Here is a 27,179-nt window from a genome sequence, read left to right on the forward strand (position 1 = left end):
TCTTCTAGTCCTAAGTATACATTTTGTGCTCACAGTTTGCGAGGTGCTGAAGTGAGTGGCAGCTCGTTTTACAAGAGCATGGCATATAGGGGCTAATGGTAGTGAGGTTCCCAGCTTTCCTGCTTCTCCGCTAGCATCTTCTTTGAGTCTGCAGAAAAACACTGTGAGTTTTCAGATACAAATTCTTAAGGGAGCCAGAGAGCTGCACCTTTCATGAATTAATCCAGGGTTCTTAAAATGCATGGTTCTGTTTAATATGGAACATCTGACACTAGGGTTTGCATATCTCTTTGTTCACATGCAGAGTATTAAAGGGAAATGCTGTGTAATCAGTTTAATCAGGTCAGGGAGGGAATCAGGACACCCATTTACTGGCAAAATCCCAGACTCTGTGGGTACAGAGTTTGGAAATCCTATAAATGCATTTAGTTTTATATTGAATGACTTAATCCTGTTTGGCTGCCTATATGGGGACTTGAAGAATAGGCATGGCTTTCCACTGAATCCCATTCTTCACCTGTTCTTTGCAAACTGTTTTTTTTCTTAAACTTCAAAAGCCAATCGCAGATGGTTGGCTGATGGTTAAGCTATGTTGCTGCTTTAACCAGATAAACTATTAATTGATATTATGCTTCTGCAAAGGAGATGTCTAGCCACACAGGATGAAATGTTGCACTCAGGAGAAGACATGGAAAATTACTCTTGAAATCAATGGGTGTATGCATGCAAATTGCAGCTGCAACTTTATGACAAATTAATATGGGAGATAGTACATTTCTTAGCTTGTTCTCTGTTTCTGCTCCTTTTAGTTCAGCCACTACTCAGTCAAATACATAGGCTGATAGAAGACATTTGTCTGAGTAACCTAAGCAACTGCGAGCCACCAACAAGCCTTACAAGTGGAGGTTTTTATCAATCTGTATCTGTATTGGATTTGAAATTGTTTATATATATGAAAATGTTTATATGTGTCCTTTTTGTTGATGTTTTAAATTGCTTAATCACTTTGAAAAATTTCGTAGGAAGCAATTTATAAATGGAAATGAAATTCGCTATGCCATTTGTAAGCAGAGAAATTAGAGGCACCATTTTGCCAAATTTCTCCAGGGAGAGAAATTATTCAAAAGGTTCTCATGAGTGGAGCTCACCTTGCTTGCTTCATTTTAATTAGGTAGTTATATCATCCTTCAAAAGGCTTCCCCACAGGAGTTGGGCAATTAACCATATGCAATTACATATGGAGAACCTGTTGGTGTGTTTATTTCATAAAATTTATACACTGCTTGTTTATATGTTAAAAAAACATAACCTCAACATGGTTTACAAAGAGAATAAAACAATAAAATTACCAGTAAAAACAGTTAAAAACCACTATTTTAAAAATCAACAAATTGTTGTGAGTATAAAGAGGTATCAAAAACTGTGTACGCCATCCTGAGTTCCTTGGAGAGAAGAAGAATAGGCCATTAAGGAAGAGCTGCAGACCTGCTCTTCTAACATCAGAATTGCTACAACTCATCTGAATGGAATCAGCTATATTTATCATCACCTACGGTCTGCAAATAATAACATCCTCAAGGTCCCAGGCCTCAGAGAGGTTAGGCTGGCCTCAACTAGAGCCAGGGCCTTCTCGGCTGCGGCTCCAATCTGGTGGAACGCTCTGTCACAAGAGACTAGGGCCCTGCGGGACCTGACATCCTTCCGCAGGGCCTGCAAGACAGAGTTGTTCCACCAGGCCTTTGGTCAGGGCGCAGCCTGACTCCCTCCTCTGGCAACCTGCTTAGAATCTTGCTTAATTAGTTGCCATTAATTTGATTTTAATTGATTTTTATAATGTAATATTTTTAGAATGTGTGAATATCTGATGGTTTGATTGTTGATTGTTGTTAGCCGCCCTGAGCCCGGCTTCGGCTGGGGAGGGCGGGATATAAATAAAATTTATTATTATTATTATTATTATTATCAACCCATAGGTTGTACAAATTAATTGTGTTATACGATGGTACTATGTTCTAGATGTGCATGCCAAAGGAACAAAGCAGTTTACTAGGATTGTACATTGAATTTTGACAAATCCCAAATCCTGAACTAGCAATGCACCACATAGGGATTATGGTCTGATGAGATACATACATACATACATACATACATACATACACATACATACATACACATACAGTACACACACACACACAGCTGCCCTTCTGGGAAAACACTGCATCTATGCTTCTGACATCTGGCAGAGCCTTCAGAAGGATCAATGTTGCCTGAAAATTGCATTCAATTCTGCTCAACAATTAAGAAGTTATAGATGTTTCTTTTTCTAAAAAAAAAAACACCAGCAGCGCTCATATTTTAAAAGTGCCCCACTCAGAAGGTCCTGAACAGATTTAGCTATGATCTGGCAAGCTTTATCCACTCTGGAGAGGTACTGTACTATGTCTGCAAATTTTACCTTCTTCTGTCATAAAGAAAATAAATTATAGCATGTTTTACATTTCCCAATAGTGAATGGAAAGAGGCAAAGTAGAGTTGGACAGAACCCAAGCTGTAAGCATATAGAAATAAAGATGGGTCCCTTTACCTTTACCTTTTCTGTGTTGCTAACACTAAGTTGTCATCAAATGAAAAATCTCCAACAAAAGCTCTTAATATTCTTAATTACCTCTAAAGGTAGATCTCAGCATCTTGCTTTGATACTTGCCCTTTGACTTTCAGTGCTAGCCTTAGACCCTTTTGCACTTAAACGCACAGTCAAAATGGTGCCCGTTTGCTCAGGACCAGGGCCTAGATACAGGAAACTGGCATTACTTCTGGATTCTGCTGTTTGAAAAAACTGCTTCATTTTGCTTCATTGTAAAACTGACTCTGATTACACAAAACTTCCTTTTAATATTCTGCACGGGAAGAAAGAGATCTGTAGGCCCTGCTGTCAGATGTTCCACCAGATGTTCCTCTTGGCTAAACTTGCTGATATGCCTACTTCCATTTCTTGAAGGCTACATTTTAGCATAGCTAGAGATGGATTTGATGAAGTGGTAACAGATTTGGTCGATTCCAAATCTTAACTCTTTGCAGTAGATTTTTGAAACCAAAAGTTTAAATTTAGCACGTCTTGCCTTTCATTAAAATATCTCTCACCAAAACATTTAATAAAACAAAACTAGGATTTTACTGAATGGCTGATACCCGTGGACATCTAATATACTTTTGTCCCTTCCATCCAAGGTGGCATTTTATGGGCTTGACTTGCCTGGAGGGAACTGTGGTGCAGGGATTTACTCGTGTAATTCTCACCTCCCACACACAGGACAATCAAAACAGTGTAAGAAAGAAATTCAAAACAGCATGATCATCCCAATAACTGGAAAGGCATCTTGAAAATCTTAACTGTCCTTATGGCACAGAAGCCGTCAAGCGACTGCTCTTTGTTACAACAAGTATTGCTCAATAACCAAACTCTGCACAAATTAACATACTTGGCAGAAATATCCTTGTTTTCTCATTTCATGGAAAGACACTGGCTCACTCCCCAAACTGGATTGGTAGGTAAAATAACAAAAGCACTGATCAGACTATTTTTAAAAAATTAGAATGGCAATGTGTGTGTCTCTTGAGGTTCTCAGACAATGAGTAAAAAAAAAGTCCACATTTCTTAGCCTGTTATAGCATGTTGCCTGTTTGGCTGTTGATGTTAATTTAACTGAGGGGCATTCACATTTAACCTTTCCTGCCTTTTCCCTTAACTTATTTTACTTGCTGTTTGAATGTACTCCCCTCTGCCACGGCAGCTCTTTTAATAATTATACATAAACTGTGATGCACAGTGTTAGAATTGTTGGACTGGAGAACATTCTGCCTAATTCCCTGCCAAAAAGGGGGTTCCTCAAAACATCAGCCCCTGCTTCCCAAGTTAACTCCACAAAATCCAGAATACAGTAGTATCACAAAGCCCAACTAATAAGGCAAATTTGGTACAGAACACCCAGGGATTCAAGCAATGTCTGTTTTTATGCTAAAGGGGAAGTGTGATGGCCTGGGAATCAGATCAGAAGCTGAACCTGAGGAATCCCAGCCTGCACAGGAATCCCCGCCTCCAGACCCAGCTGAGCCAGGGCTGGGGCATGAGCCTGAAGGGTCCTCACCTGTGCTGGATCCTCAGGTGCAGGCACCAGCTGAGTCGGCTCTGGCTCCTGACCCATTGCCTGCAGGTGCTCAACCCCCAGCCCCATCAGAGGAAGCTGAGGTTGCCTCTGGGTCTGGTAACCCTCCAGCCTCTCCTGAGCTGCAGAGGCTCAGGGCAGAGAGGCAGAGGGAACTAAGTTCCCGCAGGAGGAGTGCTCGCCTCCAGGCCAGGAGAGGCGAGTCACCTGTGGACCGGGGCCGCCCTATGCCTTGGAGCAGATAAAAGCCAGCCAGCCCCAGTCCCAAGTTGCGGGAGCAACATCGTTGGTAGCCTGTTCCTGCCTGCACCCTGTCCTGCCTCTCCGCCGGAGCTCCTAAACTCACCTGACTCGGACCCAGCTTCAGCTTTGATGGACTGTCTCCATACTGCACCCTCGACCTCGGACTGGACTAGGACCTCGCCTCTCGGTTAGCCCTGGGACCAGCACAGGAAGCAAATGATCTAGTTGTCTCACCTGGGCAAAATTCCATCCTGGCATCACACATGGCAATCAACAGACATAAAGTAAAACCTCATTTCCATCTGATATTCCATGTCAATTTAAAATTAAAACTAAAACTCCAGACCTTACTGAAATTTGACTGAGTAACAGAATAAAATACAGAGTAAGAGCTCCCAGGTTTTTATGCCACAGGGATACCTCAGTCAGCAGACCACGACTCTCTTAATTTCAGGGTCGTGGGTTCAAGCCCTACATTGGACAAAGGATTCCTGCACTGCAGGGGGTTGGACTAGATGACCCTGGTGATCTCTTCCAACTCTACAATTCTATGATTCTTTGATTTCAGTGTTGGCTGCTTGAAAGCTGGTGGAAGTGAGAATTTCTTGCCCAGGGCCCTCTCAAAACATAGCACTGAATAATGGGGTCAATGGAAAAGGGGCTTGAAGAATAGCAAGATAATGAAACAAGGCCAACAGAGTGCTTTTAATTGGCCATGCAATAGTCATTAAGCTTGCAGTCGCCTTTTCAAAGTTGCCACTGAAGATTGCATAATAGAGCTAGCATTAGTCATCCAGTTCTTCATCTTCCTTTTTGAAAAAGGAAGGAAGAAAAGATGCATTTTATATTTACTGCAATATTTAGCACATTAAGTGCTGCAATTACAATTGCATTTGTATTTGACAGTAAATGCTACTTTAAAATAGCATTACAGAAATTATTTAGTACAGTGTGTTGATGTGACAGTTTTTAATGTCCTCTATTAAATCATTGTTTTACATTTTTCTTTCAGAGTGCATTTTCGGGGGTGGGGGGAATAGAAACCCAGAAAATTATTTCAGACACATTTAGGAAGGCAAAATTAGAGGATAGTGCATGCCCATACACAGTAGGCAGAGAGAAGTGACAGGGGGTTCATCCATATACGCTTTTTGCCCTGTGCTTTCTAGGCCCAGGTCCACACTTTAAAGCTCCATGTCCAAGCACTTTTTTCGCCCTGCTGTTTCCCCTGGGAAAACCCACTCTTTAACACTGAATTGGTACGAACAGCAATTAGGATTTTCTGCAGTTTGCAGTTTGCTCTGATTCACCAGTAAAGAGCAGGATATGGAGCTTTAAAGCACAGACCCCTGTGTCTAGAAAGAACAGGACAAAAGGTGAGTATGGATGAGCCCTTACACAAATGCCCTTGCATTCTGTTTCACTGGGCTAATTCACTGCTGGAACAAGTATCAAGATGGCATGCTTCCTCCTCGCACTCCTTATGCCACTCACACTCATACTACCTTCTCAATCTAAGTACTCAGTTACTTCCTCCTCCTCCTCTCTCACCTCATAATTTACCTTTTCATCCAGGCAAAAAAACCCAACAACCCTGATTTGCAGATGCCCTCCAAACAGCCTGCAAGCTAGCTTCACAGAGTTTGAGCTAAAGTTGAGGGTACACAGGAAGGAAAGAATACATAAGCGCATGACTCGTTCACACAGTGCCAACCTGTAGTTTGTCATTACAGCTGAATCAGTGGCACTGTCTGGACCTCTGCTTTCCCAGGTTCATTCTGAGAACTGTAAGAGAAGCAGGGAATTGACTCAAGCCAAGTAAAACCAAAGGGGCGGGGGGAACCCACTATGGAACAACACACAAAACAGCTCCCCAACAATCACACAGTTAAGCTGTGGCTGGGGTCAGCCTGACCTAAGTGGCTACAGCAGTTGCTCAAGAATGGGGATAAGACCCGGCAGCTTAAAAAAGAAAGCGATGTAAATCCTCATCTCCCAAGAACGGGTAAGCAGAGCATTCACTCTCATTAGGATATTTCTTCTTTAAATAAACTCTATGAATAAGTGCTAGAAACCCAGCACTTTATATATATTAAAAAAACCTTTTGCTTTAGCTTTCCATTCCAGCTCATTCTTTGTGATGAAGAGGTCCGAGCATTACTCTGAGTGGGAAAAGATCAGGCTGCTGGATAGGGACAAGAAAGGGAATGTCGTTTCCTGAAAAGTTTCCAGAAACGACATGGGAAAATAACTCTTGAAAGAGATGTGGAACTGGAAACACTTCCTTTTGGAGCAGCATTTCCACAGTGTTGTTTTGTTGGGCCAAAAGTAATAACAGTTCTGCTATTATTGTTGCGAATAGAGTGAGAACGGAGGGGGAGAAGTAATTCATGCAACAAGCAGCTATAATTTCTGGGGCTACAGGCCATGTCTACAATGCTGAGGCATGGTATTCATGTGGTTTCTTTAACCTGCAACTCTGCATTTAAAAAAAGATGGGGGGGCGGTTTCTTCACATCCCACCAAAAGCAGTCAGAAGCTGTGTTTCCAGGAATGCTTTGGGCAGCAAGAATCTTAGCATAAAAACATGTCTTCATTCTTTTGTTTTTATGTCTACATATCTCCCATTTTCAGACTTGTATGGAGCACGTTGACTCAGTTTTTTCTGCACTGTTCCTTTTAATGCAGCAACAGCCTACTGTGAGCCAGTTACCATACAGTCTTGTACGTTGAGTTCAATGGGATTTACTCCCATGAAAGCAAAGAAATGCTTGCAGCCTTAGCTGAGGAATCCATGTAGCCTAAAAACATAACATGAACTGGTTGCTGTTACAGCTTCCACAGGTGAATCTTAAGAATCTGTTTTCTCTTCTAAACAAGACCAGAGTTTTACAGCAATCATGGCTGCAGAGAACTGGGAAATGAGTGGGGTATTTTTGGAAAGCACAAAAGGCTCTGGGGAATCCTGGGATGAGAGGGAGGAACTTCCAGCACAGTTCACACACACACACACACACACACCCTTCTGTACCCAATCTCTGACATAAACAAGGAAAACACTGAAAGTAGATCAGCTGCAGTGCATGCAAAACTAACATATTTATTGTGGAATAAACTTCCAGGGACTCAAGCAAAGCTTATGCCAGAATAAATTTGTTTGTCTTTAAGGTGCCACAAGACACTGTTGATTTTGCTGCAACAGACTAACACAGCTACTCCTCTGGAAGTACACGAAAGGTAAATATTATGGTTATCAGCCTAATAAACTGCTCAGTTTCACTGATTCCTATCAGTCTATTCCCAGAACAGGGGAAAGCTGAGTTCTCCAGATGTCCCTATCATTTGAAGCTGGTCTGTGCTACCAGCACATTGGTGGCACCCAGGCTATGGAATTCCCTCTTCCAACATGTGCACTTGATGTATTATTTACGATCATGTACACACCAGGTGAAGTCTACCATGTTCTTTCATGCTTATTAATATTTGAGACATCTTTTAATTGCTTTTAGTCGGTGAGGGGCTGAGACATCCATGCCCATTAGAGCAACTGCCTGCATGCTGAGTAGCAACTCTGTCCATCTGCAGTCCTAAGGAGTGTGGCCCAGCAAGCCAGAAGCCTTGGGCAGGGTCAAAGGGCATTGCCAGTTGGTGCCCATTTGAGGAAAACACAACAGTTTTGGGATTCCCTCTTAGAAGAACAAACTCTATTAGTTAGTAGAACTGTCCTGCAAATTTATCATCAATTAAACCATACAGAAGATAAGCTTGAGAGTTTGGTTGTTTGGCCAAAACCATCTGAAGAAATCACAGAAACAAGTGCATCAATATGATAAATGAAAATCATTTGGGATGGAAGGGGGAAGTGAAAATATAAAAAGATCAGTCTATGAAGCTGTATGAATTTGGAAAACCTAAACAGCTGGGTCAGTTAACTAAAAGTGCCCTGAGTGGTTTAGTATTTCAGCCTTCTAAATTGGCTTTGGCTTTTCTTCGTTACAAGAAGAATGTCCCTTACTGGGACTCAAGGAAGCTGGCAATTGACCATGTAAGCTACCTTCTTGGGATACCCAAAAGTAGAACAGATCTCACTGAAAGGAGTTTGCAGGGTAGAGCTTGGGTAAAGAGATCCTATTTAACTTTTCAAAACAACAAAGCTTCCAGCTTTAATCCCTGGAAAAAAACATGTCTTATGTAAATATGGGGTGGTTCCATCTCAAGTATTTTATGGCAATATAAAGAAACCTTTGTTAAATGTTGGGAAGTGCACTCCTTTTGGGAGCCAGCATTCAGAAAGCCAGAGTTAAACCACCTGTACAGGAAGAGTGTGATCCTCCAGAGGATGTAATCAACTGGGATATTCCAGCTGTTGTTATACCAATTTGGTGCTCTTTAAAGCCCATTGTAGTGTCCATTTTACAGCATGATAAGGCCGAAAAGCATACTGCTTCACTTACTGGTTATCCTATGGAAACTCTGGAGGAAGAGCTTTTGATTTCTTACTTGGACCTTCCGTACAATGAGCAAAGGGCTATTTTGTATGGATTATTTGGTTAGGTCCTGCTGCTGGGCTTTCTATGGGTGTATGGTTGGCTACTGTAATAACAGGACACTGTACTAGATATGCCGCTGGCCTGATCCAGTAGCGTTATTCTTATATTCTTACGTCTGCTCAGAAGAAAGCTTCACTGGGTTCAATGAGACTTACGCCCAAGTTAGTGTATATAGAATACAGACTATTATGTGCTTTGCGGAGTACAACTCTAAGGTTCCCATGCTCTGCTGTCTCCTCTCCATTTGGCTTTTCTCACAATGATTTACAACAGGAGAAATTACCTCACGCTAGCATGCAATCAAAGAATTTAGGAGATAGGGACAGAGTTTAAAACAACAGCCAATATACTCTGTGCCAATGATATAGTCTGTCTTTCTTTCTCTCTCTCTCTCTCTCTCTTTCTTTCTTTCTTTCTTTCTTTCCCTTCCTTCCTTCCTTCCTTCCTTCCTTTGTTGTTTTTAAAGTATTTTAATTCATAATTCTAAAACTTGCTGTTAATTTCATTCTTCTTATTATTTTTGTGTGTGAACAGAGTTTGTCTTTGCCTTTCTACTATTATACTGACCTTTGGGGAGGCTTTGTGAGTGGTCTCCCATGGCTCAGATGCATGGCTCATATCCACCAGAAGCACTCAGCATTGCAGGCCTAATTCTGTAGAACGTCTGTGAGCCAAATGTCCAGTGGGGGCAGGGAGATTCCAAGGGCTCCGGAATGGCACATGGGATCTCTTGCTGCTGCCATGCTACCCAACTCAACAGCTGTTGGGTGGGAAGTTGCATGTATTGCAGCAGGCTCCCAACTTAACACACATTTCTCTTCTGCTCACGGGGGGCCTGGAATGTAAGCCCCACATAAGTAGAGAGTTGCCTGTATTCTAGAACATGGCTTTAGAGGGGCACGTGTAAAGATAAATAGTGTTACAAAGATTTCGTGCCATCCCCAATCTCTGCCAAGTGGTAGCAAGATTCCAGGCTCTTACCCAGGGTTGTGTTTCTGTAGGAAATCAAGTTACAGATAGGTAGCCGTGTTGGTCTGCCATAGTCAAAACAAAAAAAATTCCTTCCAGTAGCACCTTAAAGACCAACTAAGTCAGTTCTTGGTATGAGCTTTCGTGTGCATGCACACGAAAGCTCATACCAAGAACTCTTCAGATATTCTTCAGATATTCGTGTGGTATCTGAATATCTGAATATCTGAATTCTTCAGATATTCGTGTGGTATCTGAAGAAGTGTGCATGCACACGAAAGCTCATACCAAGAACTGACTTAGTTGGTCTTTAAGGTGCTACTGGAAGGAATTTTTTTTGTAGGAAATCAAGACGCAGTGCAGACTGTTGTGTCTAAGAAATATAGTTTATCGTACACATATTTACACTGGAAGCTTTCAATGGATGGAGTGCAGAGTTTACGGCATTCACATCTCAAGAGGGGCTTGTTCCCCTCAGGAGTGCAGCATCAGATTCCCAGACATTTCTGTGTCTCTGTCCCAGCCTGCCTGCCAGCCTGCCTGGATGGTTCTGCCCTTCAGCCCCTGCATCAAGTTCCACCAACTTCCTCCTTCTTGTTCCCAGAAAACCCCTTGCCAAACAACTCCTCCCCTTCTGTCTGCTATCCCAAGCCTAGTATTAAAAGGTGACAATTTTTCTGTAACCTACATCATCGCTCAGCATAACCTTGGCAACCGTCTGTTGCCAAGGGACCCAAGGACTTCTCTGTGATGAGCCATCAACACCTTTTGTCATGCTTAATGGCCTCAATCCCAAGTGCCGCCCTGGTTTGAAAAGGAAACTTAACCTGTACTTTTTTCCACTGGTCTGGCATCTCCCTTTAATACTCCAAATGTCATCAAAATTCTGCCATTTTACTAATTTCTAACGTTCACTAACTCTAGATTTGCAACAGCAGAGTGGGTGCTGGAAAACACTGCATTCTGAAAAACTTTGATGAAACAATAAATAATTCAATAGGATCAGGGTGCCAGTTATGTTTTATCCAGTGAGTTCTCTGCTCTGTCAGAACTGTGACAAAGAGCAGCAGTGTTTTCAGGTCCATTTGAAAGAAGAGTTACCATTTTTACAATAACTATTCACCCTCTTCTACAGTCCCCCAAATAGGAGACGGTGGCAAGGCACCTGATTGGTTGTCCCTTCCATTATTCAGTAAAAGGTCCTCTTTCCATACAGCAATGAAAGCAGCAATAAAAGATTTAAGGGGCAGATCGGCATGAAATTGACATCCTGAATGGTCAGTCAGATTTAGAAGACTTGGCAGCTATTCCACAGAATCAGACAGAACCAAATGTTGTTAGCCATAAATAGCCAAATGCCACTCATACCTCTTCTCCCTAGCTAGCATAACCATTGTAGTTCTGATCATATCTTTAACCATGCTTTAAAAAGTAATCTAAGAGACCAGTTCATAAACTGGCTGGAGGAAAAAAACCCTTGGAATGTCACTCTTCAATAATTGCTAAAATGCATATTGAAGCAGCTGACTGGTAGCTAACTATAGCTGCTGTAAAATTAACATAACAGACTTTGATCTTTTCTTTACATATTTTCAAATTCAAAGTGTTGCCCATAACCCTGCTTTAGTCTAACGCTGCAACACCTTCTTTCTAAGTTAAGAACAGCCAGTCATATACAGTCAGAGCTCAAGGAGGAATCAAAATGAAAAAGTTAGGTGTGAAGTGGCTTTTCCACTTAAATAACTGGAGCCCAGATTAAACACATTTATTTGGAGGTGAAAAAATACCTACAGAGTTCTTTGGAAACTTATTTCCAATAAAATGAGAGCTTCATCCTCAGACTGCTTGCTCTTGAGTAATCTCATTAATCACATCTCAGTTCAAACTGGCAAAGAGAGTCATGATTGCTATGTGAAAAGTCTATCCAAAGCAGTTTGCAACAATAAAAACTGCATTTATATTACAAAATAGTACAAAACACACACAAAATAATAAAACCCATTCAAATCCTTTATACCATAATCCACTCCAGCAAATAGACAGCGCCTACTCAAGGAAAGGCCAGTCAAAATCTTTGGAGCTTTTCAAAAATCCTGAAGAGTAACAGATTGCTACTGGAACAGTTTCAAATCCATGGGACTACCACAGAGAAGGCCCTGTCTCTGGTGGTCACTAATCTATGCAAAAGACACTAGAGATGGAGGAGAAATTCAACTCAGTTTGCATTTACAGCTGAACCTACCTAATTCATACTTTTTGAAACAGTTTGTAAACCAAAAAGACAAACATCCTTCAAAATGGACACTTCCTTGCATCTCAGGACAATTCTCTGGCCAAGTAATGTATACAAAAAATGCACATACTAGGATAAAGTGTGCATAAAACCACATATATTAGTGGAAATAGCATGCTTGAAAAAGCATTATATAATGGGAAATTGCTTTGCAAAAAATGTGTAATGTGCAAAGTTTCATAAAAGACTCTCTAGTTGGAGAAATTCACACTAATAAACATTACTCGGCTGAAAGACAATTTTAACCATTATTTGGTGCAATTCAGCCAACTGATTTCAGAGTGCAACTGATTTCAGAGAGAGAGGTAAGAAATCTTAGCTGGAAATCAACATGTCTTCAACAGCACCTGACTTAGCTGAATCATGCCTCATACATGTTTGGGCTCAGTTGTTTGAACAAGTATATAAATCTTCAAATACCTTTGGGAGTCCCCAACCCCTATCCTTCTACCACCAATGCTCATGAAAATCACAGTGCTTAAGCTCGCCTTAATCCTTCAAGGCATTCTTTGCAGATGGTGAGAACTGCCTTCAGATGCACCTGTTATACTTCGAACAGCACAATGCCATAGAGCCTAAATCTAATGAGTCATTCTGCAAAACCAGATGAATTTACAGTAATAACTGCTTGCAATTTTGCTGATTATTCCAGGGTGTAGAAAAAGCCTGTGTGGGATCGCTTCAGCATAGGGATCAGCCAGAACAATAATTTAGCTTGCAACTCATGCCAAGGAATGATGCCAGTTTTTACCTGTTGGGAAACTGACACGGACATGATGGAAATCAACTTGTTTTTGCATGTCAGGTACAATAGTGTGTGAGCAGGTGTTTTAGAACTATAGCTGGCTTAGATTTAAATAAGTAATTCCTGGTACCCAGAAAATACATTGTAGTTTATTGGGGTGTCCTAAACACACAATAACAGCAGACAGGCAGCACTGAAAAACCATTAGTTTAAGTTTGCACATTTTTCTTAGGCCAGCTAAATATTCTCTCATATTTTCTGCACTTAGCACCAGTCCAAGCCAAGGAAGAGGAAACACTTGCTTAATCAGATCCTTTTGTGGTTTCTTCTACCTAGAACATTAGCAATGAAAAGGAACCCGAGTAGCAATAATGAACAACTAATACTTAAAGAGACCTGCTACAAGTAAATTTCAGCATTAGATAGAACTAAATCCTGTTAGATGGGGGGCGGGGTTTAAGAAATAGATGCAATACATACATGAATGAAAATATCATGTTTTTGCTCTCAAAATGTTACACTGTTATATAGTTAAGATTATGACCAGAAGTCAGAAAGATCACATGTTATTTTTACATTTCTTCCTTCTGCACACATAGTGAATATATGATCTCCAATACCAGTGGTGACCAGAAATGTAATTATGTTACCCAGCAGGGAAAGCTTTGTCATAACAGCTGGAAGAAATAAAGAAAAACACTAACATTTGAGAATGGTGCCAGGATGTGGAGATACAGGGACCTGGGATGGAATGGGGATGGGGTTGCTACAAATATTTGCTCACCTGTCTGCAGAACTGGCAAGGTTACAGGCAACACATACTGTAATACTCATTCCATGCTCTTAAGACATTGATCTTTTAGTGTGCACACTCACTTTGGAACTCCCTGCTTACTGATATCAGACAAGTGGCTTTGCTGTACTATTCTAAGCACTTGCTAAAAACATTTTTGTTTAGGCAAACCTATTCAAACATATAGAAGCTGTCATTTGTTTTAATTTGGTTTTAGCTTATTGTTAATTTTATTGATTGATTGAAAAAAAAAACCCAGAAAAGAGATTTCCACTGGACACCATTTTAGGCATCCAATTTCCTTACATGTCCAGAAATTTCCAGATGTATGGCAAGCCTATTGTTGTCATTTAATTTTTATATCACTTATATGTCAAAATAGTTTCTTAGTGGTTTACAACTAAAAAAAAAACCAACAGTTAAAATACACAATGACATTAAAACATCCTGAATTAAGCAAACAATTAAAAATGAGTCTTATATCTATCAAAAGTTAGTTTCAACAACTCAGTCTGTCAAAAAGATCTGAGAAGCACCTGTATTTTCATTGGCAGGTGCCTGACATGATGTACCCCAAAATTGTCATAGGCTAGGAAATTCAACATGACTGTAACAGCGATGTCTGTAACCATCCAGAAATGACTCAACCTTTTGTCACTTAAAGTTTTCTTCAGGACCGAACAAGCATAGTCAGCATCAACACCAATAGTTTATTTCATATTGCAGCAACTGGTATGTGTCTTCTTTAACCAATATTGCTAAATAAGTATATAATGACGATAATCTTCCAAACCTAAAAAAAAAGAAGAAAGAAATCTGTAGGGGGGACACTAAACTTTACTAGGGAAATCTATCCTTGTTGAATCAACCACACCATCCAGCTTAAAATGTGAGCATTTATCTCACACAATTAAAAAGCCACATCCTGAGTTCATCCACTCATCTGAGTGTGGTGCGCAGTGTTTTCACATCATAGAAATTGTTTTAATGCAAGGTTTTATTGCTAATTATTTGCAGAGAAGACTTGTGGAATTAGTGGTGGGTTGTAGAGCAATCTTCCCCTGGCACCCACAACTTTTTTATTGTTTCTCAGCCTGTTTCAAGCACAGATGAAATTCATCGTTTCTGGATGGGTCAGAGGGTGGGGGGGGGGAGATGTGAAAAGAAGAGAAAATAGCTTGAAACTACCATTGTGCAGAAAATGAAACCAGATGCATGGAACGGGAAAGATGCTGATGGGAACAACATTGAAATAAAGCACATTTTTCCCTGGGAGATGACAGCCTTGTGCAATCCCTCAAGGCTTCCTTCCCACAGACATCTCTCCCCTGCGGAAAAGATTCTCAGGAGGAGGCACAACCTAACCTCTGGGAAGAGGCGTCAACAGGGAATGTGTCACCATCACCAGTGAAATAGTTCACGTCAAACCTGCATTGTCCTGTGTCCCCCCCCCCCCCCGATTTTTCAGGGAGAAAAGGGGGGGGTAAAACACCCCACCGGCTCTTCAACAAGAACTGAGGAGAGAAGCACCCTCAAGATGGAAAACAGAAAAGAAAAGATTTTGTCTAATCCTGTTTATTTGGAGAGGCTTGGCCAGTGCTTTCCAGCAGGGTGATTCCAGTCTGCTCTGAACTGACACAGTGACATGATGACTGGGCTTTGAAGATAGAGTAGCAGTGTTTATGTGGAGAGCAGTCGTGGTGGAGAGGGAAAGGGGGGGCAGGAGGCGTTGGGAGGGAGATCGGGAAACTGTAACTCATTGTGGATGGGCTGGCCTGGCCTGGGTGGCAAGCTCTTAAAGCTCAGAACATTCATCAACCTGCCTAGCGGGCCGACATGCTGGAGCCACAAGTTGCTCTCTCCCTCTCCGACTGTGTCAAGCGTGATCTAGTCCAACTGTGCGGAGACAGCACAGCCCCGGCCAGACAAGCCCTGGTCAGTGCAAATAATCACAGCTCTGACTCCTTTCTCTGTTACTCAGCAAAGCCTGGCCACCGAACACAGCGTTCTCACAGGAAGTTTACGTCAATTCTCTTCCACACATACACACACACTCACACGCACAGAGTCCGATTCATCTCAAACTCCATTTGAATTGCTCAAGTTACACCCAGGGCTCCTTTTGGCCTTCTGCCTTCACTTTTAGACATTCTTCACCAATTAAAGCCTCATTTCTTTCAAAGCTTATATCCCTAGCGCAAGTCTCCTAATGTCTATAGCATTGCTTCTGGCTTATCACCAAGGGTACTTTTGCCATCCTTTTCGCAGGGCTAGGGAACTGCAGCAGCCTTATACTGACCTCAAGGAGAGCAGTTTTCCCCCCATATCTACCACTCGTTTCTTAGCAATTAGGTTATAAATGTGCAAAAGTAACAGACACAACTCCCCCCCCCCACACACACACACAAAAAAACAGTAAGATGTTGAGAGTCATGCAGGAATCCAATATCTCTGCTGGAATTTTATTCTAAGAAGTCCAGTCTCACTGTGTAATGTGAACAGATTTACATATTTGGAGTTCTGTCACATTCTATTCCAGAAGCTCATGACAGGAAGCAGCAATATGACGTTTTGGGTTTTGTTTGAGATCAGTGGGGCTTACTTTCAGGTACATGTGTATAGGACTGTAGACTTACATTATTATTTCAAAGTAAAATGAGTCTGCAAATGACAGGCAGAATGTTACAAGGGCAAGAAGTCTTAAAATAAAGCGGGAAGGTAAACGGCATTTCTGTGTGCTGCTCTGGTTCGCCAGAAGTGGCTTAGTCAGGCTGGCCACATGACCCAGAAGCTGTACACTGGCTCCCTCGGCCAATAAAGCGAGATGAGCGCTGCAACCCCAGAGTCATCCGCAACTGGACCTAATGATCAGGGGTCCCTTTGCCTTTAACATATGGCGTCCCACTCCTGCTGTAAACAGACACAAGTTAGCAAGTATAATAATAACCCATATATTCTAACTTCTTGAATAACTGGGGGTGGTCAAATAGCCAGGTTTTATTAATCCATCTCAGCCTTAAAATAAAATCCCTTATTAATGGGATTTTCAAGGTGGTTCATATACTGTAACCATTTGCAGTGAATGCAACCACATGGACAACCAGAACTCGGGGGCATCTGGCCACACAGTGAGACAAATGTTATCAAAGTTCAGCAACATGCCATGAATGTGCATGAAGCTACTGGGGAGTCTCTGATCAGCTACTATGGCCCAAAGGGGATTAAGCTTGCAGCAAACATGGATGCGTGTCAAATATATGGTCAATGTATAAATGTTCATTTAACTGACTATTAAAACACCTAATAAATAACAACACAAAGATATTAGAGTGTTTTCTTTAGCATATTGCTTATCCTCTTATCAGTACTTCTAGCAAAGATGCCCAGGACACACTGGGGAGCAGCAAAGTGGGGAATTGAGGGCTGCTGAATCAGAGTATACATACAACAAAAGCCATGCTAGCAACTGATGTTTTGCCACTGATACCCAACAGGCATTCTAACTTGTATGAATTGATTTGGCATTAGTGAAAAGTGCAGGTGCTAAACAACTCTGGCATTTAGGAGCAAAGAACTTACTTGTCCTAACATGGAAAATTTACATATTCTAGAGATGGTAAAATATCTCAGGGCAATTAGGTCATGGCATTACTATACATTTAACTACAACTTCCATCAGCCCCAGCAAGCATGGTCAAAGGCCAGAGGTGATGGAACCTGTAGTTCAGCAACTTCTGAAGAGCCACACCTGCTATTTGAAGTGGGCATCTAAAAGCTGGTTTTAAGAACTGACATCCTATCACTTTTGTTATGGGGTCCTGGAAGTGCTTTAAGGGTCACATTAATTGGTGAAGTCCTATTCATTTAAAAATTGTACTTTCGTGTGTTATGTTAGTTCACAGAACGATCAGTCCCAGGGCAGTGTTCTGCCATAGAGACAGCATGATGGCACTTTGAGACTGCACCACAGATTGTGCCCAAGCATCATGAATTTTAGTTTTCAGAAAGAAGTGCCCACACTGCATGGCAAGATGATTAATAAATAAATAAAATTATCCAGCCACAATCCAGAAGCCATGTTTAGGCCCAGAAAAACAACAGGCTTAATTGCAGCCAGCTTTACACAAGATGCTAACTTCTGACTTTTCCCATTAGATTTCAGTGCTATATAGAGGGATTACTGTACATTTAAAAAAAAAAAAAACCTGTCTGAGTGCCCCAATCTACTGCAGCTGGGATTGCAACCTTTGGCATGTCATCAGGTTTGTGAATGGTAACCCAAAAGGTATGACTGTGTCATTAAATATATAGGTGTGTAGTATGTTTGGGTTATTCTTTTGTGTTTTAATTTATTTGTATTGCAATGAGAAATTCTTTGAGGGCACAAAAAAGGGCTGGATTTTGCTTTGCCAGTAGTTTGCCCATGAGTAAAAAGGAGTGTTCTTAAGGCCAGTGTTTGTGTGTACTTATTTGTATGTGTATGAATTTGCAAAATCAAAGCCTGGTCTTACAATGCAGCCTGTTGTCTTCAGGTTAGGCTTGTTAAATGATGACAGAGAAGTCACACACCGAAAGAGTGACACCACCCTTAGAACTATTCCCAAGGGAAAAAAAGAAATTGGTGCTGCACTAGACTTAAGGTGACCTTTTCTTAAGTGATAATATATGTGCACAACACTAGCAGGTTGCATCACGATGCTAAACCTTGTGATCTAATTATTCAACCCTAATATAAAGGGCAGGGCTTCATGGGAATGATACATTCAGAGCAATACCAAGAACTCTGTTTCACAATATGAAGGGGGAAATAGTGTCAGGTGATCCCTTAACATGGGAAAGTTCTATTAATAAAGGGTTTGGTTCCCTAGACTTCTTGCAAAATGAAAGCTGGACTACATTAACAATATAAAATAATTACCTCTGTCTTCGAAATTAACTTTATTGTACTTTATGTTTATTTTTTATGTCTGTTCATTTTAATTTTTGTGTTTTTTTTATTTTAACTTTATGCATGACTCAAGGAGCAGTGATTTGATGACAAAGTCTAAAATCAGGGTATAAAACAGGTATGAGAAATGTTTGGCCTTCCTGTTGTAGGGGCCCATATACTGTAGTCCTTCCTTCTTAAACACCAATCAGCTCCTATTTGTATCACACAATGTGATGCAAAATATGTTGATCAGTTATTGACACCAATGTCATAGCCAGCTGATTAAGAGATGTAAAATTGGAGCTCATCAGGTCACCACTCCAGTGGCACCTAAATCAAAATCAGGTCCTGAATACACCTTTGGTCTTAGAACTTATGTGATGCCACTCATGACCATAGTCCTCACCCAGTGCTATGTGTTTGGATGGAGACATTTTCCTCTGTTAATTTTAATTCAATATTTCAGCAGCATTTAACCCCATTGTCCATGAAATGTCACTTTTAACACTGCAGGACCAGCAGGTGTCAACTGGATGACTCACTGATGGATTGCCTTTTACCTAGCAAGATGTCTGAGAGCAGAGCAATTGCTCTTAGACTCAGTGCTGCCCTTGGGAAAGAGTAAATAGGTAAATCATTGGTTTCTTATATCAGTATGTTGCCCACATAGTGCTTGATGGCAATGATTATGGAATTAGAAATAAAAGACTGGAATGTACACTGAGCACATATGGACAGTGGTGCAGAAAGGTAATTTTAGACCCTGAACTTAATGGTCTAATGGGGAGGGGGAGCTTTAGATAGCCATATATTTTACTTCATTTGGGATGCACATAATTAACCTTTCTCTTCTCTCTCTTCCTCAATTCCATGTTTTACAACTCCTTCTACATTCCTGACCTGTTAGAGCAATAACAGAAAACAGTGTGCAAGCCCTGATTTTTGTTTTAATGCATGCCCAGGTTTGCATTTTAAGTTAACTTAAGGCATAGTACCATAATGATACCAAAAAATAGGATTTGCTTCTGCTACGCTGAGATCCTGTTTACTTGTAAATATGTTTGTCATGTTTATTATGGCAAACAGCCAGCATAATTTACTTGGAAATAAGCCCCATTTTGTTGCAGAAAAGGATAATAAAAATAATAAAACAAGGATCTGTAAGCATGCACATGCCATGCTGGCTACCCATCTCCCCCAAGTATAAAATGCTTCTTATTTTCAAAATGTTTGCTACATTGACCAGCATTGGCCTCTGAGGGTTCCAGCATGTGCTTGGCAGCCCAGGGCTCATGCCAGATGTGCTTTCCACTGCCCCCATTGTCTGCCATTCTCTGAGTGATAACTGGGTGGCTAGGCTGTGGTGCCCGGGACTTACCGTATTTTTCGTCCCATAGGGCGCACCGGCCCATAGGACGCACCTAGTTTTTTCCTTTATTTCCCCAAAAAAACCAGGTCGGGGAATCCAAACCAGGTCAGGGAACAGCGGAATGGCGGCGCTGCACCTCCCCGCTGTCCCCCGAGCTTGTGGGGCTGCCCAATGTCTGCCCGAAGCGCAGGGCGCTCTGCTTCAGCACGCCCTGCGCTCCGTGCAGGAGGCTGCTATCCGCAGCCTAGGGAGCCCTGCGAGAACTCCCGCGGGCTCCCCAGGCTTGCGGATAGCTTCCTGAAGCCTGGAGAGCGAGAGGGGTCGGTGTGCACTGACCCCTCTCACTCTCCAAGCTTCAGCAAAAGCCTGCATTCACCCCATAGGACGCACACAGATTTCCCCATCATTTTTGGAGGGGAAAAAGTGCAGGGCGAAAAATATGGTAGGTCCCAACATCCAGGCATAGCTGAATCGCTGCATACAAAAGGTGCACACACTCATAAGAATGAAAATCTACCACAGGCTATTAGTATGTTTCTGAAAAGAGTGTGCCTCTGGAGTCGGTATCACTGGCAATGTCTCTATGCCCCACCAGGGGCCCACTGCCAGTCTCTTGAGCTCCCTGGCCCTGCTTCTCCTCCTCTTCCACCACATTCCCGTCACTGCCTGCTCTGAGTAAACCACAAGACAAGAGGCTTTCTTGGTTTGGCTTGCCCTTTACCCTTGGACCAGGCCTAGAGGAATGGGGCAAGCAAATGGGTAGTGGTGGCAACAGCAGCAAGGAGGCCTCTGAAGACATCTTGCCAAAGGGCCCAACCCTACTGGACCTGGCACACTTTCTACCTACCAGCTCACAATTTCCAAATTTCCCTTTTTTAAATAAAGTAATTGCTCTGATTTACCAGCCAGGGAAATCTGGCTCTTCCTTCTTTCTGCCCCCGCCCCCTGCAACTCCACCCTAGTTCCTCATACTCCCAAATCCATTTCCAACTCTTTTCAAAGAGAGAATGGGAGAATGCACATGTTTGCATGAGTTCTTGAGGAAGAACAATGCTCATGTATGTTTTTTGGCATGGGTCGCTTGGCAATTTAAAATTGGCAACGTGGCCCTAGAGGTTCCCCACCCTTGCAGCAATACCTAATAGGAACCAATAGCATAGCAGACGGGGAGTTAGAGTCCAAGCATGAAAAAAAATAATGCATACAAGATGTTCAACACTTTCCCACATAATAAACGTGGGAATCCCATAGAATTTGTCCCAGGACTTGAGGGATTTTTTTTTTTTTAATGAATCATGTTTGCTACATCCCCAATTTCACCGACCCACTCTAACTGCAAGACGATAAGTCTAAGGAGCCAAAGCATTTCAGCAGACACCTCTAAGTTGTCCACAAGCAGCAGAATACAGTGGAACAGAAAGAAGCAAAGAGGCTAGCACATTTCTCAAATGGAAAAGCTACATTCACAAACTGCTGTCATGCAGGGAAGATAGAATGGTTAGGTTAGCTCAGATGTAGCTGAACAACAACTTCCATCATCCCTGCCCATTGCTCATGCCGTCTAAGGCTGATGGGATTTGTGATTCATTTGAATTGCTTTTGAACTGTTTAAAATGTATCTGCTGTTTTTTTAATGTTCTAAATTGTGTTTATTGTATACCACCTTGAAGCAACTGGGTAGAAGGTGATTAATAAATTAATGATACTAATAAAAATAATAACATCTGGTGAGTCAAAGGGTCCCCACTGCTGGGTTAGCCCTAAGTAAGACTCTCATGGAAGAAGATCTGTTTTTATTGAGAGAGTTGAGTATGTTGGAGTAACAGGAAAAGTTGGGGAATAAATGTAAATGAAGAAGAAGAAGAAGAAGAAGAAGAAGAAGAAGAAGAAGAAGAAGAAGGAGGAGGAGGAGGAGGAGGAGGAGGAGGATGTTAACTCAGAAGACGCCTTACTGAATGCACTTGAATTTACCATTTTGTAAGCGTGCTCAGCACTGCAGTCTTTTATTATGCCTGATGTTAATATTTTCACTCCATTTCCCCTTCCAAAAAAAGGAAAATCTGTCATTAGTTAGAATATATTTATATAGGGGGTTTTGTTGTTTTTTTGAGCAAGCATTTCAAGAAGCTTCAAAATAAGATTATCATCTAGCTTTGCAGACACAGCAATTTACCAACTGCCTGACAAGTGTTTTCATATGAAGAAATAATAAATCACAGCATTGTCTGTTTTGGGAGGGTAATGGTTTTAGTTTGGTGACCCAAACAATCATGGTTTCCTGATTTGTGTCAGCAGGGCTAAGGACTAACCAGAAGTGTGTTTAAATTAATCCAGTTGTGCTGTACTGATTCTTTTAATCCCCCTTTTAAGATGATAGTTATTTTGAAACGATTGCATTTGATGCTCCATTCTGTTGTTCCCATTGCTAAGACTTCCAGATGCCCCCTTCTGAAGAAGGTTCCTTCATTTCAGAATTTGCCTTATCAGGTGCAGCTACAGTGGTACCTCGGGTTAAGAACTTAATTCGTTCTGGAGGTCCGTTCTTAACCTGAAACTGTTCTTAACCTGAGGTACCACTTTAGTTAATGGGGCCTCCTGCTGCCGCCACATGATTTCTGTTCTCATCCTGAAGCAAAGTTCTTAACCTGAGGTACTATTTCTGGGTTAGCAAAGTCTGTAACCTGAAGTGTATGTAACCCGAGGGACCACTGTAGATTAATTTGGTAGCTTTTAAGGTGCCGCAAGATTCTGTGAAGCTTTTACCAAATGTTTCAATTCATAAAACGTTAAGGCATTTACTGGTGTGGGGAACATAGTTTTCCATGCTCTATGAATTGTAGAGCTGGAAGACACCCTAAGAGTCATCCAGTCCACCCCCTTGCAATGCAATTAAATTGGAAGCAGCTAGGGTTAGGAGAAGCTTACACCAGGTTCTCTTTTCAGTGCTAAATCATCTTAAGAGCTCCCTTATGTTTTGTTTCATGAACTTTCTTGGAAAGAACTCAGAAAATCCCAAGAGTTGGGTTGTTGTTTTTCAGGATTCTCCCAAAAAACAATTAAAAAAACTAATTACAAGCCAAGCCTAGAAGAATGGAGGAAGGTGGCCCATAATCAGCTTAGCTGAAAACCTTCAGTTTGTGTGAGGACAGCCTATTGTACTCAGGTCCTGCCTGTGGTCTTCCCTTAGGTATCTGGTTGGCTACTGTGAGAACAGGATGCTGGACTAGGTTGGCATTTGGGGTGATTCAGCAAGACTTTCCTTATATTCTTATGACACAAACAGCATGCATGCTGGAGCTAAGGAGTCGGGGTCTGGTCAGTGCCTTGATGTGAGACTGGTTGTGTATTGCCATTATCTCCATAATGGAATAAAGGTGAGATATAACTTTAATAAATCACAGCTCATTGTTCAGCAGCAGAGTGGCTGTGGGATCACTAATTGTAGTACTTCATTTGCTTTAAATACTTCAAAACACACTATTCAAATAAGTTTTCTTATGATATGTATGAATTTGATATTAATTCCAGGCAGGATTAAGTGGCACTGGCAATCAGCTCTTTTCTTTATGGGATGTGCAGGCATGTTTGTTTCCTGAGAGAAAAGTTGCCACTTACATCTTTCATGAACAATCCAAACAGATATATGTTTTTAATGTCCTAAAAATATACTAAAATGCTATTTTTTCCATACTGCATGTCTTATTTTCCATTTGCTTGTTCTCTTCATATGAATTGTGTGTTCCAACAGAGTATTCATCACCTGATGGGAATGCCACAGATTGCTGCAATCTGCTGAGATATATATTTCTGTATCACCTCACACACTAGCCAGAAATTCATTATGTCAATGATTTATTGTCTCTGGTGAACTTCTCATTGCTGCTGAGAACTTAAACTAGTTCAGCTGCTCTGGTTGATGAGGTACCAAAGCAGATGACAAGCCCACAATAATGTCTGGAAATCCAAGCTGGGAAAAGATGCATCTAGAGTGAATTGAGAAATACTGTCTTAAGGACAGGAGAGAATCTGAGTCTACATCTGAGCCCTGGTGCATGACTTATAGTGGTTTTCAGGGGCCAGAACTTGAGATCTTCCTTCAATTGTCTCTCAGACCTCATTCAGGTGAACAGCAAATGGTGCCTTCATACCTCCACCTTTGCTACACACCTGTATCTGCAAGTGTATCTGCAGGGGCGGAAGCATCCCACCTGTGGCCTGCTTAGATCTAGCATGGGTCCCAATTTGGCCCATGGGGCCATTTCCCCCCAAAACCTATGCCCACATGTGATGTCAGATGTGGAGCAGGTAAGGACATGGCTCAAAAGGAAGAATTGGGAGCTTAAAGTGAGCCTGGGATCTGCTGCATTAAGGAATTCCCCTTCAAGAACTCCCTAGTGCAGCTGAAGAGGCACAGGGCTCTGCAAGTGCCAATCATCGGCTGATCATGGTAGCACTTGGCAAAATCACCAGGCAAATGCCAGTTTACACTGTCCTTTGACTTCACTCCCAAAGGCACATTCTTCCATTGTCTCCCAAGACAGAGGGATGCCAACCAAACCAACCAATATATTATACTGCCATATGCCATTGCATGAAGCTGAGGCTCCAATACTTTGGCCACCTCATGAGAAGAGAAGACTCCCTGGAAAAGACCCTGATGTTGGGAAAGATTGAGGGCACAAGGAAAAGGGGACGACAGAGGATGAGATGGATGGGCAGTGTTCTCGAAGCCACAAACATGAGTCTGACCAAACTGTGGGAGGCAGTGGAAGATAGGAGTGCCTGGCGTGCTCTGGTCCATGGGGTCACGAAGAGTCAGACATGACTAAACGACTAAACAACAGCATGCCATTGCAAACATTTATAATGCCTAGACTGGGGACACCACCTTTTTGGAGCTCATGGGCACATCTGCAAACCAGAGAAACTGCTGGGGGATCCACACCACACTGCAACCAAGCAGACAGCCGAGCATACTCTGTTTGTTACAACTGAATGCTTCCTTGAAGCCAGAGAAGGCCTTTGTGGGCAAATGTGTGCCCATAGGTGCCATGTTGGCAGTCACAGGCCTAGGCTAACAAATTTCACCAAATGCTTATCAAGTATTTTGGTTTTCAGAGCACTGGTGTTATTATTTCTATTAAGCGAATGACACACTAAAAAGGTAGAAACACCCACCTCTATTTTTGAATGGGAAGAGAACACTGGCTTTTAAATCATTCCCAGGACTGACTCTATGACATATTTCTAAATGGTTTGCCTTTCAAAGCATCTAGTAAATTTTTCAACCTAAGTACTTTTTGGCATGTTAATCAAAAACAGATCTTTCCATCAAACACAGTCATCCTGACTGCAAAGGTCCCATCTTTCTTCTCTTTGCACATTTTTTCATACAGAATTGTTTTTCCTTTTTAAGGTTTAACTTTAAAACCTTATAGAAAACTTCAAAGGTTTGCAACATGGAAGTAACACCAAGAATAAGTTTTTTCTATGATTTCCACACACACCCTTAGTGCTTCAGGTGCTTCATATCTATTATCTCCATTATCCCACAAAAACTGCTAAGTAGGCTGATATTGTGATCTACATTTCACAGATGGCAGTCAGAGGCAGAGAGAAGACCCTTGCCGAAAGCCACCCAGTGGGTTCGTGACTGAATCTGGATCCAGTTCATTGCTCAGGTTCTTAACCACTAGGCTCTAACAGTGTTTCAGTCTGTTAGTCCTCAAAATAACAGCATAATAAAAATCTACATTAATATGGTGGGTTTGATATTTCCTAAATGAAGCAAAAATGGAACTGACCTCTTACTCTTTATGAGTCTGATAGAATTATAAAAACTTACTATCAGCAAAACATGCTGCTATGATTTCATCATTAAGTTTGTTCTGTCATATATTTGTGCAAAAAGTTCTTCTATAGCAACAAACCCACTTCCATGAAATGTTCAGGTTTGCTGCTTGACTGTAACATCACAGTTTATTTCTCTATGGCCAAAATCAGTAGTATAGCAATTCAACACAAAATTAACCCTGGGAGAGGTTCTTCATATTCATTAGCTGCTTCTTCTGCCCTAGCTTTACTGGAGACAGAGAGAAGTGGATGCAATCTATTTTATTTCTTGCAAAACCCAGAACCATCATCCATAGTACCTGATCTCCATCTCTGCCAGTAAACCAATGGGAAACCCAGTTCAATTCAGTGTCACAGTCATTTCAGCTTCCGATTCAGTTCCTGGTCTTGCTCTGATAGGAACTCTAAACTTCCTAAGCTGGTCCCCCCCCCACACACACACACCCCAATCCATCACATATGGTGCCTGCTTTATTTCTATTACTATCTCCCTTTTTTGTTATTTCAGTGCACAGTAATTCTACTGGTGGTGAAAAGCTGCACTAATGCTTGGCTTGCAGAGTCTCATCAGAATACCTTTGTTTGTGTCAAAGGTATCTGAAGTCTATCTCCCTAACATATGAAAAAGGAGAAGTATTTGCAGCCCAGTTGTTAAAATATACCACCACACTATGTTTATGCATTCAGACTATATAACAGAAGTAGCTATACAGTATAACAGAACTAAGCTTCATTCTACCCAGATCAGCTTCAATGCTGGTAACTAAGCATTGCCAGGGAGACAGAGTCCATCATGACCCCACGTCGTCTCCGTTGCGGTCCATCGACCTCCCGTAGACACGCAGTATCAGCAATTAGCAACACAAGCCCCAGAAATAGCTTCCCACATTCCAGAGCTGGTGCACGCTCTATCAGCAGATAATGCACAGTGAAAGATGCACGCAGGAGAGCATATTTACAAGTTTATTCAGCGTTGGTCAGAACAAAGAAAAAACATGACTGCCTGCTTCAGTGTCTCAGACACAGAGAGATAACCGAAAGCAAAGACACAACAGAAACATCCTGTGAACAGGAAATACACAGGCTGTGACACAAACATCCTGCTCCCTTTTAAGGTGGAACGGAAATATCCTAACATCCTCCCCCTTTCCATGTAACCTGTAGTACCTGTGGTTCAACCCAATTGCAACTTCTGTACATAAACCTTAAGTTGTTCTCTGTTAACAACCTTAGACAACAGATCAGCAGGAATTTCATTTCCTGCCATGTAG

The 27,179-nt window shown here is 41.7% G+C and overlaps 1 long non-coding RNA gene across 1 annotated transcript; it reads left to right on the forward strand.

The window, feature by feature from the left end:
• On the forward strand, nt 1-26,662 carry LOC309349136. Its single transcript, XR_014159749.1, has 4 exons — nt 1-163; nt 19,200-19,315; nt 23,339-23,429; nt 25,652-26,662. It is a non-coding gene; the product is annotated as an uncharacterized lncRNA (long non-coding RNA).
• The last annotated feature ends 517 nt before the right edge of the window (nt 26,663-27,179 follow it).

Source organism: Podarcis erhardii (genome assembly GCF_964252035.2).
Source record: "Podarcis erhardii genome assembly, chromosome: 8".
Classification (NCBI taxonomy): Eukaryota; Metazoa; Chordata; class Lepidosauria; order Squamata; family Lacertidae; genus Podarcis; species Podarcis erhardii.